Source organism: Triturus cristatus, chromosome 10 (assembly GCF_964204655.1).
Source record: "Triturus cristatus chromosome 10, aTriCri1.1, whole genome shotgun sequence".
NCBI lineage: Eukaryota > Metazoa > Chordata > Amphibia > Caudata > Salamandridae > Triturus > Triturus cristatus.
Genome location: NC_140593.1, coordinates 1,206,591,503 through 1,206,605,709, shown reverse-complemented (window position 1 = coordinate 1,206,605,709; position 14,207 = coordinate 1,206,591,503). Strand labels below are relative to the sequence as shown.

Sequence of the window (14,207 nt, the reverse complement as noted above, 5' to 3'; positions counted from 1 at the left end):
TGTGTCTGTGTGTTTATATGTGATGATGATGTGGGAGGATATGTGTGTGTCGGGGTGTGTCTGTTTGTAGGTATAGGTGTGTGAAGAGAGTAGAGGTGCCTGTTTGTTTGAATCTGGCCACAAGGCAATGGGGGTATTTGTGGCTTAGTGAACTAATGTGTCCACTTTAGGGGCCTGTGTTCGCCCTCGTGGTCACAGGTTCAAATCTACTCAGCCTTTCATCCTTCTGAGGTCGATAAAATGAGTACCATTAAGTTGGGTAACAATACACATCTGTTTTTCAGCGCCAAGATGCTCTTGGGTGACCATGCGCATTACAAATACACGTTATGTTATGTGTCTGTTTGTGAGGCCGGCATCTACAGATGTGAGTGCTCATCTAAGCGCTTATATCTGTGTGTGTGTGACAAAGTGCATGATTCTTCCTGCCAGATGTGTGTTTGGGTGAAGGCTAGAAGGGTAATTAAATGTGCCTGTCTATTTGTAAAGTGAGTATGTGTGCGTGCGCGCGTGTGAAGGGATAGAGGGGTGTGTCAGAATATTTCCACATGAGGAGAGAGGCTTGTGTGAGGTGCGTGCGCGCGCAAGTGGTACCCTAGTGATGAAACTGAGTCTGCAGCATCCACAGTGTGACCCCCGCTTGGCCTCGGAGGTGTGGGCGGGTCGTGTATGAAGGGGGCGGGGATCCCTGCGCTCTCGCATGATCAGACGAGGACCCCTGCTTGAGGTGGAGCGCGTACCTCCCTGGGCTCCGAGGACCCCCTGGGTGGCGACGCCCCCTCTGGAGGTTCAGTACACCCCTCTCCTGCATGGCGCAGTGGCCCCTGGATTCCTGCCCCGCTCTGTGAGATGCGTGTGCTGCTGCGCGTCCTGCGCTGGCGCTGCCAGGTTGCGCCCGCTCCACGGCTGGCGCAAGGGCCCCCCAGGGCAGGAGCCCGGGGCTAGACGGCAGGTGCTGGCCTAGAGGTGGGGGCCGGCGGGCAGGGGGCGGCGCGGCGGAGCCGTCTGCTGGGCCCACCCCACCCACCGCCCCTCCTGACATGGACGTGGAATGGCGCAGCACCGGAGCGGCGCACGGTTCCCGGCGGCAGCCGGAGCAGGTGCGCCGGGGCGGCCTCCGCCGGGCGCCCGGAGGGGGGTGACCGCTGCCCGGAGCTCCCCCCTTTGTTGAGGCGGCGGGCAGCAGCCCCCACCCCCAGCCTGGACTGGCTGCGCCTGGAGACGGTTCAGCTGACGGTGTGCGCGCTCCCAGCAGCCGACCACAGCAGCTCGGACGCGGACAGCATACCGAGAGCATCGGGGCGCCATTGGAGCAGCCGCAGCATCACTGGGAGGTAAGAGACGGGCCTGGTCCTTAAGAGATGGGCATGTGTGGGCACCAGGCACCTGCTGCCTCTGTGCCAGGGTGCGCAGGGTCCAAGGTAGGGTTAGGACTGCACGGGCGGGGAGGTCCGTCTGCAGCCGCAGCATCACTGTGAGGTGAGAGACGGGCATGGTCCTTGAGAGATGGGCATGTGTGGGCACTGTGGGCACCTGCTCCCTCTGTGCCAGGGGGCGCAGGGTCCAAGGTAGGGATAGGACTGCACTCCGTCTGCAGCTGCAGCATCTGTTGGGAGGTGAGGGACGGGGCCTGGTCCTTAAGAGGTGGGCATGTGTGGGCGCGGTGGGCACCTGCTCCCTCTGTGCCAGGGGGCGCAGGTTCCAAGGGGTGCATATGATGCCTCGGGTGCTGCAGCTGTGGAACCTGCTGGGAAGGTAAGAGACGGGGGCATGAACCCTGATGAGGCGGGCAGGATGAGCGCCCGCACCTGTGTGCCAGGGGCCGCAAGCCCCAAGGGGTGGGCAGGGCGGCGTGGGGAGCCCGGCTGCTGCAGCTCCTGGTGGGTAGAGGGACGGGCCCCGAATCCTTATGGTATGGGCAAGTGTGGGCATCAGGTCTCGCAGTGCCAGGGAGCGTCACAGGCATGGTGGAGATAAGACATATGTGGCACATCCGGGTAGGGGGGCAATTGCAGCTTTCCGAGGGCTGTGCAAGTGAAGGGGCGTAACCTTTATGATAAGGGCTTGGGTGGCAAGTGAAGGGGCTTAACCCCTTATGATACGGGGGGGGGGGGGCAAGTGAAGAGGTCTATGTCCTCTAGATCTGGACAAGTACAGGCATGTTGGGCACCAAATCCCTCTATGCCAGGGGGTGCCCGTGTCGAAGGGGCTCCTGACACCCTGGCAAGACTGACACTTTGATTGTGGAGGGGTCACTGTGTGCGCGGGGGTGGGGGTGGGGGTTACATCTGCTCACTCACAGGGAGCAGTTTACGACCAGCACGGGATGTTGGGGGGCACTGGCGGCGAGAGTAGGGTGGGCTGTCCACGAGATGTGGGGCAGGGCTTCTCAGGTGCCTGGGTGGGGAGCCGCTGCTGAACGCCGCCCATCCCCTCCCCTCACCAGTGCCCGGCGGGCCCCCCACCGTCCAAGGTAACATGACCACGTTACGCGCCAGGATTCTGGGTGCCAGGGCGAGGGGATCCCTGCTGACTCACGGGGAGGGCTAAACACAGTCAGGGGGCTTCTCATTGCGGTGCATACAAGCTCACCCCCCCTCCTCATGCCCCCCCTTCCCCCCGTCACCCCTCAGAGCTGGGCACCGTTAGAGTGGGACGCGTCATGTATGAGGCGCGAGTCCTTTCTGAGCTCATGGAAGGGACTGGGCACCATTCATATGGTGAAGGTGGCACCGTGCCAAGAGGGTGCGAGTGCCACCCTTGAACCCATGAGAGACAGCCGGACGCAAGTGATGCCAGGTGAGGGGGAGAGTGCCACCATTGAACCCATGTGAGACAGCTGGGGACAAACACTGCCAAGTGATGCCAGGGCCGGTGCGGGGTGGGTGGAGCGGTTACTTGCGTCTGTAATGTGTGGCCACGTCATGGGACTACAGGGCAGCTGCCAGGGCCGGTGCCCTCACGGCTTCCCTCCTGCAGGACGAGTGGGTGAATAAATACCGGAGTCTGCACGTAGCTCCTGCTTCGGTCCTCTCACTGACTGCTGACGACAAAGCGCCTCGGGCAACTGGAGATGCCCTGAGCGCCTCCTGTGCGTCGGCTCCTCACATTGAACAGTGCCAGGTTGTTTTTATGGAACACTTTGCAATCATCATAGCGCCGCGAGTGCCAGGTGTTACTATGCGGCGGATTGTTTGCACTATTATCGACCTCGGTAAGATGAACAGCAGAGTGACAGACTTGTGACAAGCACGGGCCTCTGGAAAGCTCGAGGGCTTGTTTATATTAACACCAAAGGCCGCAACGCGTCGGGCTGAACTTGACAATCCTTTGTACGGGAATACTTCTTACTGGGTGATTAATAGAACGTGAATAGGACGTAAACAAGCATTGGCGCCTTTTTTCTGCAAAGTTAATAGATGTCTGCTTCACGGAATCAACAGATGGGATAATCCCATAGACTTAATTGTGGTGCGGCTGCTGCCTTCAAGCAACCCTAGGGGGAGGCCTGGAGGACAGGGTTGGGCTCTTAGCCCTGCCCCCACCACCCTCTTGGATTTTGTAAAAATGGAAGGTTTAGAGACCCTCGCCAGCTGGGGTCGACCGTTGGGCCCTCAGTAGGGGTTGTGGTGATGACCAACTTAACCAGCTCTCTGGAGAGGGGGGGTCCAGACCCGCAGGTGGTGAGCCTGCACAGCCCCGCCGTTGACCCCCCCTCCCCATGGGGGTGCATATTACTTCTCTCTCGTTTGCCGATCAGCCTCCCCCCCCGAGTCCCCAGCTAGCACTAGGAATATTTACATTTTTATTTTTTAGCTCACCAGTGACCCTCCAGATTGTATATTTTTAGCCATAGATTGCACCTGTTCTTTTTCAGGGGTGAACGTGCTCTTTATAAACCTAAAATGAATCTAACATACGACGTGGCACATTTTCCGCGCTGCCCCTAGTTCAGTCCCAGGTGCTGCTCTACTTCCCCCACCCCAGCCCCGCTGCCTCTGCTGAAATTCTCCTCCACTGCATTCACTTAACCCTATATTATCCGGCCCTCTCTTCCTTCGGTTGCTGACAGGCTGTTGTGTGTCTCCGCTGCTGTCCCCACCCCAGCCCCGCTGCCTCTGCTGAAATCCTCCTCCACTGCAGTCACGTATCCCTATAATATCCGGCCCTCTCTTCTGTCTCTGACCGACTGCTGTTTCTGTTTGCCTCCCCTGCTTCTCTGCTATGTGTCCATGCACGGCGATGCTGAACTGACTGTCTCCCCCTGCACACTCACACATCCCTCCCTCGACACCTGTGCGTGCACTCAGTGCACTGCACGCCCCTTTCACACCTGGCAGCCCAACCCCCCTCCCCCCATTTCATGATGCTACTTGCTACCACTCAACGCGGTCTTCACTTTGCCTGTTCTCACACCGTTCCTCAGTACAGCGCTCTGAAGCCTGCTCAGGTGTGGTTAGCGCTTTATAAGACAACACTTATGTAAATAAAATAAGTCTGCGTTCATGTAGGATTAAAACAAGAAACTGAAAGCTCCATCACAGGGGCCTTAAGAGATGGTTGGAGGGGCTACCGGAAGTGACGTATGTTCGCGTGTCCTGTGACATCAGGGTTACAAGAGTGTTTTATGAAACAGACGGGGGTTCCTTGTGCCCGGGGAAGGGACAAACAGGGGCTCAGATGCAAGTTTGCCCCGCGGGGCTCTTACCAGTCACAGGGCGAGGAAATCTGGACGGAAACATCCCTTTTTGGTTGTCAAAACGGTACCAGTGCGTGGCATTAGATGTCACAGGGGGTCTGTAGTTGACACCCTAAGTCCCCCCAAAATGGCAGATGAAAAAACACCGAAGCTAGGTTGGTCCGAGGGGGGCTCTGGCCTGAGTTTAAAGTCTCCAAGGACATCAAAGACGTTTATCCCCCTGGCATAGGGACCCTCACCGAAGTGGCCTGGGGTGCCACTGGGCGATGGGCTGGTAGCCCTGGCCCTAAATGAGTTACCCATGGGCCTCTGCTGTCTGCAGACACAATGCTTATAAATGACACTGGTCAGGAATAGACTGAGAGAGGGCAGTGGGCTGGGGTGCACAGGGAAGGAAACAGAAAAACATGAAACATGGGGGAAACGGGGAGAGGGGACGGGCTAAAAAAATAAGCATAGGAAACAAGCATTGGCATAGCCAATAGGTCTCGCTTTTGGGACCTTATAAGTGTTTAGTTATGCAACTGTTGCATAGTTCAACACTTATAAGGTCCCAAAAGCGAGACCTATTGGCTATGCCAATGCTTGTTTTGATCAGGACCTGTGAGATCGATGTTGAACAGGGTACTAGATGTTATTATGCTTGCCAACAAGCAGGCGTCGGTTTCTATCTCGCTTCTCGAGTGCCTTAACCATGTGATCTGGCTAGTGATGAAACGAAACTGAAACTTTGATACCCATTGAAATACGGCTGCAGGGAAAGCATTTGTTGGAGATCGGTCTCGAGGCGGATGGCTTGAAGAGGACTGTAAAGTATGTGTTCTTTATATTATATGTGTTTTTTTTATTTATTTACGAAACGCTTCAATACTGCCCTTCATGCGCCGACAACAGGATGACGGAAATGCCTCTCATAATGTTTCCCAGCGTCCAACTCACTTTCATTCCAACACGGATGTGGCATAGCAGCTTTAGTTGCCGGTTTTGGAGCTGGGGAACCCGGTTCGAATCTCCGTGTCAACTATTTTGTGATTCTGCGTAGATCTCTTAATCTCCCCGTGCCTACAAAAACATGAATCCGTCCTCGTGTAATGTAACTGGTGGTCATGTAAAGCGCTCGAATACCTTCGGGTCGAGTTGGCGCTGTAGAAAACTGAATTGCTGTAATTGCTGGTGAGGAAATAGAAGGTTCTCAAAATGGTTGTGCAATTGAGAGGAGCGTGAAAAGGCGACGTTTGATAACATTAGAACGCAATTAAAGAACGGAGTTTGTCATGCAGAGTTGAAAGTACATGTAGGATAGATAAGGCAAGAGTGATAAAAATAGAAACCCCTCACTAAAGTCTTCACATTGCTTCCAAAAGTAAAGGAGCGCCGCTTCAAGGTAATAACAAGCATTGGCCACACGCGCGCCTCGCGCTTTAAGTTTAAAAAAAAGACAAGCCCGGCGGAGCGTGGCGCGCGCGCTTGGGGGCGGGGGGAGCGCATTCCAGGAGGGGGAGCGGACCCTTTGAAGTGCTCCTAAAAAGCAGATTGCATGGCGGCACGATGCGCGTCATTGTGCGCGTGCTAGCCATGCACTCCGCTTTTTGGGAGCACTTTCCAGCCCGCTCTCTATAGTCTCGCCTTGCGGTCGCTTACGCGATAGCAAGGCGAGACCTAAAAAAGGAAGAAGAAAAAAGTAAGGATGTGAGAAAACAGGCTGGTAGGTAGATGGAAAAAAGAACAAGAGCAGGAAGGAATGGTGGCAGGAAACGCGAAAGGGAAAGGAAAAAGTGAAAGGAAGGTTGGAAGGATGAAAAAGGAATGGCTGGAAGCAAGGATGAAAGGAGGGGTGGATGGAAGGATGAATGGTTGAAAGGAAGAGTGTGGGTATGGACAGGTGAAAGGGTGAGCGGGTGGAAGGACGGAAGAATGGGCAGATGGAGAAGGGTGAAAGGGTGGCTGGTGAAAGGACGAATGGATGAATACATGACTTGATTGGATGGATGGTGATAGGGCAGATGGATTGACGGATGGATGGACGGACAGATTGAGAGAGGGGCATGGATGGGTGGGTTGGTGGATGGCCGGATGGAGGGATGAAAGGAAGGATGAATAGACGGATGGATGGATGGACAGGTGGATAGATGGATGGGTGAAAGGGTGGGTGGGTGGATGGATGGATGTATAAATGGATGGGTGGTAGGATTGGTGGGTGAGTGAATGGACTGTTGAATGTATGTATGGATGGGTGGGTGGACTGATGTATGGATGGATGGCTGGAAAATGGATGGATGGATGGTGATAGGACAGAGAGAAGGATGACTACAAGTGAGTGAGTGTAAGGATGGATGGTGACAGGACAGGTGGATACATGAATAATAATGGAGAATGGATGGATGGATAGATGGTGATAGGACGAATGGATGGATGGATAGATGGTGATAGGACGAATGGATGGATGGATAGATGGTGATAGGACGAATGGATGGATGGATCGATTGATGGATGAATGGTGATTGGATGGATGGAAGGAAAGATGGATGGTGATAGGATGAATGGATAGACGGATGGATAGATGGATGGAATGATGGATGGATGGTGATAGGAGGGACAGCTGGATAAATGAATATTATTGGTAAATGGATGTATGCGTGGATGAAAAGATGGATGGTGATAAGATGGATGGGTGGATGGATAGATGGATGGATGGATGTATGGATGGTGATAGGACAGATGGATGAACAACAAGAATAATATTGATGAGTGGATGGATGAAAGGATGGATGGTGACAGGACAGACAGATGGAGACATGAATATTATTGAATGGTTGAGTGTAAGGATGGATGAATGTATGAAAGGGTGAATGGATGACGAGTGGAATAAGTATGGGTGGATGGGGTGGTTGGAAGGAAAGGTGAATGGATATACTGATGGACTGGGGAATATTTTTATTTATTTATTTAGAGAGTTTTATATAGCACTCGCAGGACCCGTGGGTATCAAAGTGCTTTACAACATGTACACATGCAATAAGAAAAACAGACAGAATAAATGGACAGCCATTCGGAAGGCAGGTAGTAGAGTCGAGAATTCCTTGTTTGTAACCACGGTTTATTGTTCAGAAGGTTGAAGGTGCCGATCCAGGAGGAGATCCTTTAGTCTTCTCATGAAGGTCACGAAGGAGGGGTTGGTTCTGAGATCTGCTGGTAGGGAGTTCCAGATTTTGGGGGCATTGCCCGAGAAGGAGCAAGCCAGGGCTTTTTGTTTATGCCTCTTTGGGGGAATGAGCAGTAGGCTGTTGGTGCTCCTCAGGTTTCTTGCCCGGCCTGCCTTGGTGAGCTTGGCTGCCAGGTAGGCTGGTTTACCAGTGTGAAGGGCTTTGTGGGTGAGACAGGCAGTTTTGAAACGGCAGCAAGCTTCAATTGAGAGCCACTTGAGATCTTTCCGGGAGGGGGAGGTGTGATAATGCCTTTTGGCTCCGGTGACCATCCTTGCTGCTGCATTGAGACTTGTTCTCATGGGGGCTAGGTCGGATTTTGCTGTGCCTGTGAGGGTAGTGTTCCCGTAGTCTAGTCTGGATAGAACCACGGCTTGCTTTGCAGTTTTGAGATCATTAGGCGGGAGGAAGGGCTTAATTTTGTTAATTAGTTTTAATTTGTAGTGGTCACTCCTTGCGGTAGTCTTAATGTGAGAGCTCATGTTCAGGTTAGGGTCCAGTATGATTCCCAGCGATTTGGCGGAGCCGGCCAGAGTTCGGTCGTAGTTTAGGGAGTGCATAAAATTTATCCATTCTTGGACCTGGTGGGTTTGTCTGTTGTTTGAGTGGAGAAGAATTTCCATCTTATCTTGGTTGAGTTTTAAGTGGTTGTGTGATAGCCAGTTGGTTTATTTAGAGTATCGTTTAGATGGTATATGTCTTCTGGGGAGGATACTTCCAGGTGGAGCTGGATGTCGTCCGCATAGAGGTGGAAAGTGATGTTGGCTTGTTTGATTATGGTAGCGAGGGGCTCCATGTAGATATTGAAGAGAGTGGGAGAGAGGACTAAGCCCCGTGGGACACATCTGGTTATAGTAGAGGTATCTGAATTTGCATTGTTTATTTTGATTTGTTGAGAGCGGTTGTGAAAAAAAGACGTGACCCATTTCAGCACCATGCCGCCGCTCCAATCCGTTGTTTGAGGGTGTTCAGAAGAAGTTTATGGTCCACCGTGTCGAAGGCTGCAGATTGGTCTAGGAGGATGAGCAGGCAGCAACGGCCGGCATCCATACATTTGTGGATGTCATCTGCTATCGTTAGTAAGGCTGTTTCTGTGCTACAGCCCTTTCAGAAGCCTGATTGGTGAGAATCCAGGAGATTGTAAGTGTCGATGTGATGGTTGGAATAGGGCACATTTCTCGAGGATTTTGGCCAGGAAGGGCAGGTTTGACATTGGTCTGAATTTGTTGAGGTCCTCAGGGTCTAATCCCGTTTTTTTTTAGTAGTGGACTGACTTGACCAGGTTTTAGGCAGTCTGGCACGACCCCTGTGCTTAGGGAGCTGTTTATTATCATCGTCCAGAGGGGGAAATGATGTGATTGAGATTTCTTGCCACGGAGGCCGAAAGGGGGTCTGCAAAGTGGGAGGAGGGCTTTGAATTCGCAATTAGTTTAGAGATCTCCATTTCTGTGAGTGGGATAAATGCTTTCCAGCAATGAAGGGTAGAGGGGGTCCTAGGATTAGGTTGCCCTCATTTGTCTCAGGGTGGGGGGTCCCTACTCGGGAGTCAGGGGAGAGCAGGGTGGGATTTTTGTTTGTCTGTGGTGTGGAGGGTGATTACGGTAGCTGCTTGTGTGAGGCATTCAAGAGAGGACTCGATCATCGTGATTTTCTCATCAAAGAATTTAGCGAATTTATCACAGCGTTCTTCGGAGCCCTGAGCGGCTTTGGCGGGTGGTTTGGAAGTCTGTGTTTTTATGATATTGAAAAGGTCTTTTGGACCATTTATTGCGTTGTCAAGGGCGCTGCGGAAAAAGCAGCTTCTTCTTTGATGATGTGATTTTTATATGTTCTGCGTTCTGCTCTGAGCTGGTGAAGGTGAATAGATGCACGGGTGAATGGATGCATGAATGGATGGATGGAATGAGGGGGAAAAGATCTCTTCTAAAGCGAGCTTTGAATGCTCTGTGTGACTAGACTTATGTTTCAGAGGGAGGTATTTTAATTTTCTGCTAATTCTCCTTGGCGTTTCTGATAATTAAGTCCACAAACTAATCCAGGTGGGTTTATTTTCCTAATCTACAATATTGGATTAACCATACAACACAGTTGTGGGGAGTACAGTGGATATTAAACTGCAAATATTTACACCCTTCCTAAGAAGCAGAGCTGGGACAGGAGAGAGAGACAGGGGGCTTATGTAAGTAACATCTACTCCACCAGCCCCCCAAAGTGCTCTCTGACATGACAACCTGGATGAAGAGTGGTGGGTACTGGGGACATGAGGTCAAGGGTTAACCAGGTCTCAACTAAAGAGCCCATCTCAGGGTTTTGAGGGGACAAGAAAACATAAGTTCCCCTAGATGCGTCACCGCAGGTCCAGTGGTTAAAAAGCGTAATTTCAGGGAGGGGCCTCAGACTCCCTATGAGTATCAGAGTAGATCTCGCAGAACGTGATATGTATTTCCCTCTGTGATTTTAGTGGTGGTTCATAGTGGCATCCAATCCTATTGCCTATAGCACATGTGTTTCACAATAAGTTGGTCAGGCCTACTGACTTTATCATAACATTTCCTAACAGATCAAACCCTCGGAATCTGGCAAGACTTTTCTCAATGGACCCATAAGGCCTATAGCCATTACCATTGGATTTACATCTTGCCAAACACCGGCGTCTTCAAGTGCAGTTAAATGGTCAATCATCACGCATACAGGAATAACATTACAAATATGTTGAAATACACACATCCACCCCAAATGCCTATTGGTTTTAATATATGCTTTTCATGATAAATACATCAGGCGTACTGCGTCTTTTCGTAAAATGTCATAATAAACACATCAGGCCCATAGCCATGATCAGCGGCTGCAACAATAAACAACCCAGGCCTATTGTAGTGGGGGTAATCTTTTCCACAATCCAAAAAGTGCAACTCAAGCACTCTTTTGAGTGGAAGAGCACAACTGAGGGCCAATCAAACCCTCCCCTCAGGGTAACCCACAAGAGGGTGTAGCTTAAGCTCCTCTCTCAGTAGCACTACCCTGAAAGCTCTTTTTTGTTTATCACATAAAGACAGGGGAAAAACGTGCTGTCAAGGCAGACCTAAAATTGCTCAGAGCCCCGGGCCTCACCCAGGGCTCTGAGACACAAAACTGCACTCTGGAGTCTAAGGATATTAATGAAAAGGGAAGAGGACCTGTTCCCTGCCGGAGAAAACCAACTCTGTGAGTTCCTGATCTAAGACACTCTGACAGCAGCATGTGCTTGAACCTGAAAGTACACGCTCCAACCCGTTCAGAGCTTGGTACTTTATGCGGGTTCATGAACCTTTTCTAGGCAGCCCTGGTGCCGGATAAACAAACAAAGTAATCCCAGCTGCCTGGACGGGGAGCACTCTTTCTGTGGAAGCACACACCTTCTGCCCATTACACCAACATGTGGGTGGAGCTAACCCCCCTCTCTGTGTGTTAGTGATCAGTGAGCACATAAGGTTTAGTGACAGCTGTGCTGTTAAGCCAGACCTAATAAAACATTAATAGATGATACTAAAATAACAAGCGTCACAACGAAGTTTCAATGACAACATCCAACTCTTCAGAGGTACAACATGTCTCTAGTAAGGTAGACAACTGCAACTGTCACACGTATGTCTGAAATCGTGGGGTGTCATACCACGTGTTCACGCCCCGAAATACAGACTACTGAACTCACAGGGTCTGCATAAGGTGAGACTGGAGGTACCCTCGCACCACGGACAATCACTGTAGCGCCTAGAGATGCCAAGGTGCGTCCTCAATAAGGTCACTTTCCCAGTCGTTATTACCACAGCTGGAGGAGGCAGATAACTCCATCCACCACCATGGCAGAGGTGTCCAACGTAGGCCCAGGAGGGCGCGATCCATGCCAGATTTCTAGAGAAACACTGACTATATCAATCATTTCCAGTTAGAGTAACTGAGTGCACAATTAACTTGTGCACATACCCAGACCACCTGCCAGGTCCCTAGCCTCCTGCACTGATGATGTCACTCGTGATGGAGGGGAAGCAGTCACAGTGAGCCCGCCCTCGAGGTGGCCTGTCACTCAGCACATCACTGTCCTGGTCTCTGGTTTTGATATACTTTATAGATGAAAGACTATTGTGTGGTGTTTGCTCCATTCTATGCCACTTAGATGTCGCCGCCTCTTCGTTGAGAGTGTGTGCAGGGCCAGATTTAGCACTGGTGGCGCCCAGTGCGACAAGGCGCCCCCCCAGTGACCACCTCCGCAACGGATTCCCGCACTACCACCCTTTAACAGTCTCCATAACCACTCTCTCTCAAATGCATTTAATTAGTTTATGGGGTCACTCATAAAGGTGAAGGGTGTCGGCGCACTTTACATTGCCCACACATTACAGAGACAATCAATTATATGTGTCTAAATCAATATATGAAACGTTACATAAGACAGAGGACTACAAGGGGTGGGATTTATATGTCATCCATACTGGTGGGCAGGAGAGTTTAGGGGGACTTGGTCTGGAGAAGCACAAACTCAGAATTTAAAACGTAACACCACGGTTGGGGGTTCTCTGAACAATCAGAAATGATTTCTACCCAAACAAACACTTTGTGAAACATCAGGATAATGAAAGTCTGAGGAAAAAATCAATACGCTGTAATCCATACTTGAAGGCTGCGTCTCAGTTCTTTGACAGATAATAGCTCACTGTTAGGAGTTTAACTCATAAACTGCAGGTAACAATAGGAAGTCTGTCGAAAGCAGCAACTCACTTACCTATTTATGCTATATTCATTTTGTGATTTGCATGGTCGCATTCTTCGCAGCAGGCACATTAACCTTCGCACTACCTTATGATGAATCAAAACTTCCACAAGTCAAAATTCCACCAGACAAAACTACGGTCTCTCTCCGGGAAGAACATTAATCACCGGAGTTCACTTTACATTTTTACTGTTTGCTGAAAATTGTTGGAGGCCAGGAACATGGCAGCGGGTGCTTTAAAAAACAATGAAAACTAGCAAACAGGCGCCCCCACGGGAAGTCAGCACCCGGTGCGGTGGCACCGATCGCACCGCCCTAGAGCCGGCCCTGAGTGTGTGTGTTTATTCTGGAGTTCCTTCTCACAGAGGCTGTGCTCAGAGGTATGGGCAGGCCTCCACCTTCCATAGCCCCCCTGGGAAAGTAAACTTTCTTTCTAGCCCACCTCTGTTTCCATATCTGTCTCTCTCCTCCATGCCTTCCTCTACCTCCAAGTCGGTCTCTCTTTGCCCAGGGGCATCTTTGGGATTTTAGGTGGCCTGGAAAGGCTTACTTCAAATGTTTGTGTGTGAACCCTGTTTCTGAAAGTTTGTTTGGCAACATGTGGGCTTCAAGTAGCAGATAATGGGTCATACAATTCAAAGTTGTAACATACAGCAAACCTCAAAATATGTCTTGCCTGGGCCCCAAAAAATCTTAAGACTACACTGATTGTGGGTTACACTATTAATGCCTGTCAGTGTAGGTTACACTATTCATGCCTGTCAGTATGGGTTACACTATTCATGCCTGTCAGTATGGGTTACACTATCATGCCTGTCAGTGTAGGTTACACCATTCATGCCTGTCAGTATGGGTTACACTATTCATGCCTGTCAGTATAGGTTACACTATTCATGCCTGTCAGTGGGTTACACTATTCATGTCTGTCAGTATAGGTTACACTATTCATGCCTGTCAGTGTAGGTTACACTATTCATGCCTGTCAGTGTAGGTTACACTATTCATGCCTGTCAGTATAGGTTACACTATTCATGCCTGTCAGTATGGGTTACACTATTCATGCCTGTCAGTGTAGGTTACACTATTCATGCCTGTCAGTGTAGGTTACACTATTCATGCCTGTCAGTATAGGTTACACTATTCATGCCTGTCAGTATGGGTTACACTATTCATGCCTGTATGGGTTACACCATTCATGCCTGTCAGTGTAGTTTACACTATTAATGCCTGTCAGTATAGGTTACACTATTCATGCCTGTCAGTATAGGTTACACTATTCATGCCTGTCAGCAATCTTGGTCTCTGCAGCCGCCAGTCTGCTAATCCACTTAGACTTGAATAAGGCGCTTCTGTTAGCCCTGTAGCTTCACAGCGCTGCGAGTATCTTGGTGAGTGAATTTCATGCTGAAGGATGTTGAGGCTGATTCTAAGGCTAGGAGGCACGTGCCTTACGCCACCATCACGAGAGGGTGTCAGATAGCAGTACATTACTTGGTGCTAGATAGAGAAGGGAGCACACAAAGAAAAAAGAATATTTTCCTGGGGCTCTGAAAATCCT

General features: G+C 50.6%; 1 protein-coding gene across 1 annotated transcript in view; it reads left to right on the top strand.

Annotated features, from left to right (window-relative positions):
• Positions 1–709: 709 nt before the first annotated feature.
• The window catches only part of CCDC120 (coiled-coil domain containing 120), a 352,506-nt gene continuing 339,008 nt past the window's right edge, over positions 710–14,207 (top strand). The window contains exon 1 of the mRNA XM_085629697.1: positions 710–1,334. The gene's annotated coding sequence lies outside the window, so the exon portion shown is untranslated. The remainder of the gene's footprint in view (positions 1,335–14,207) is intronic.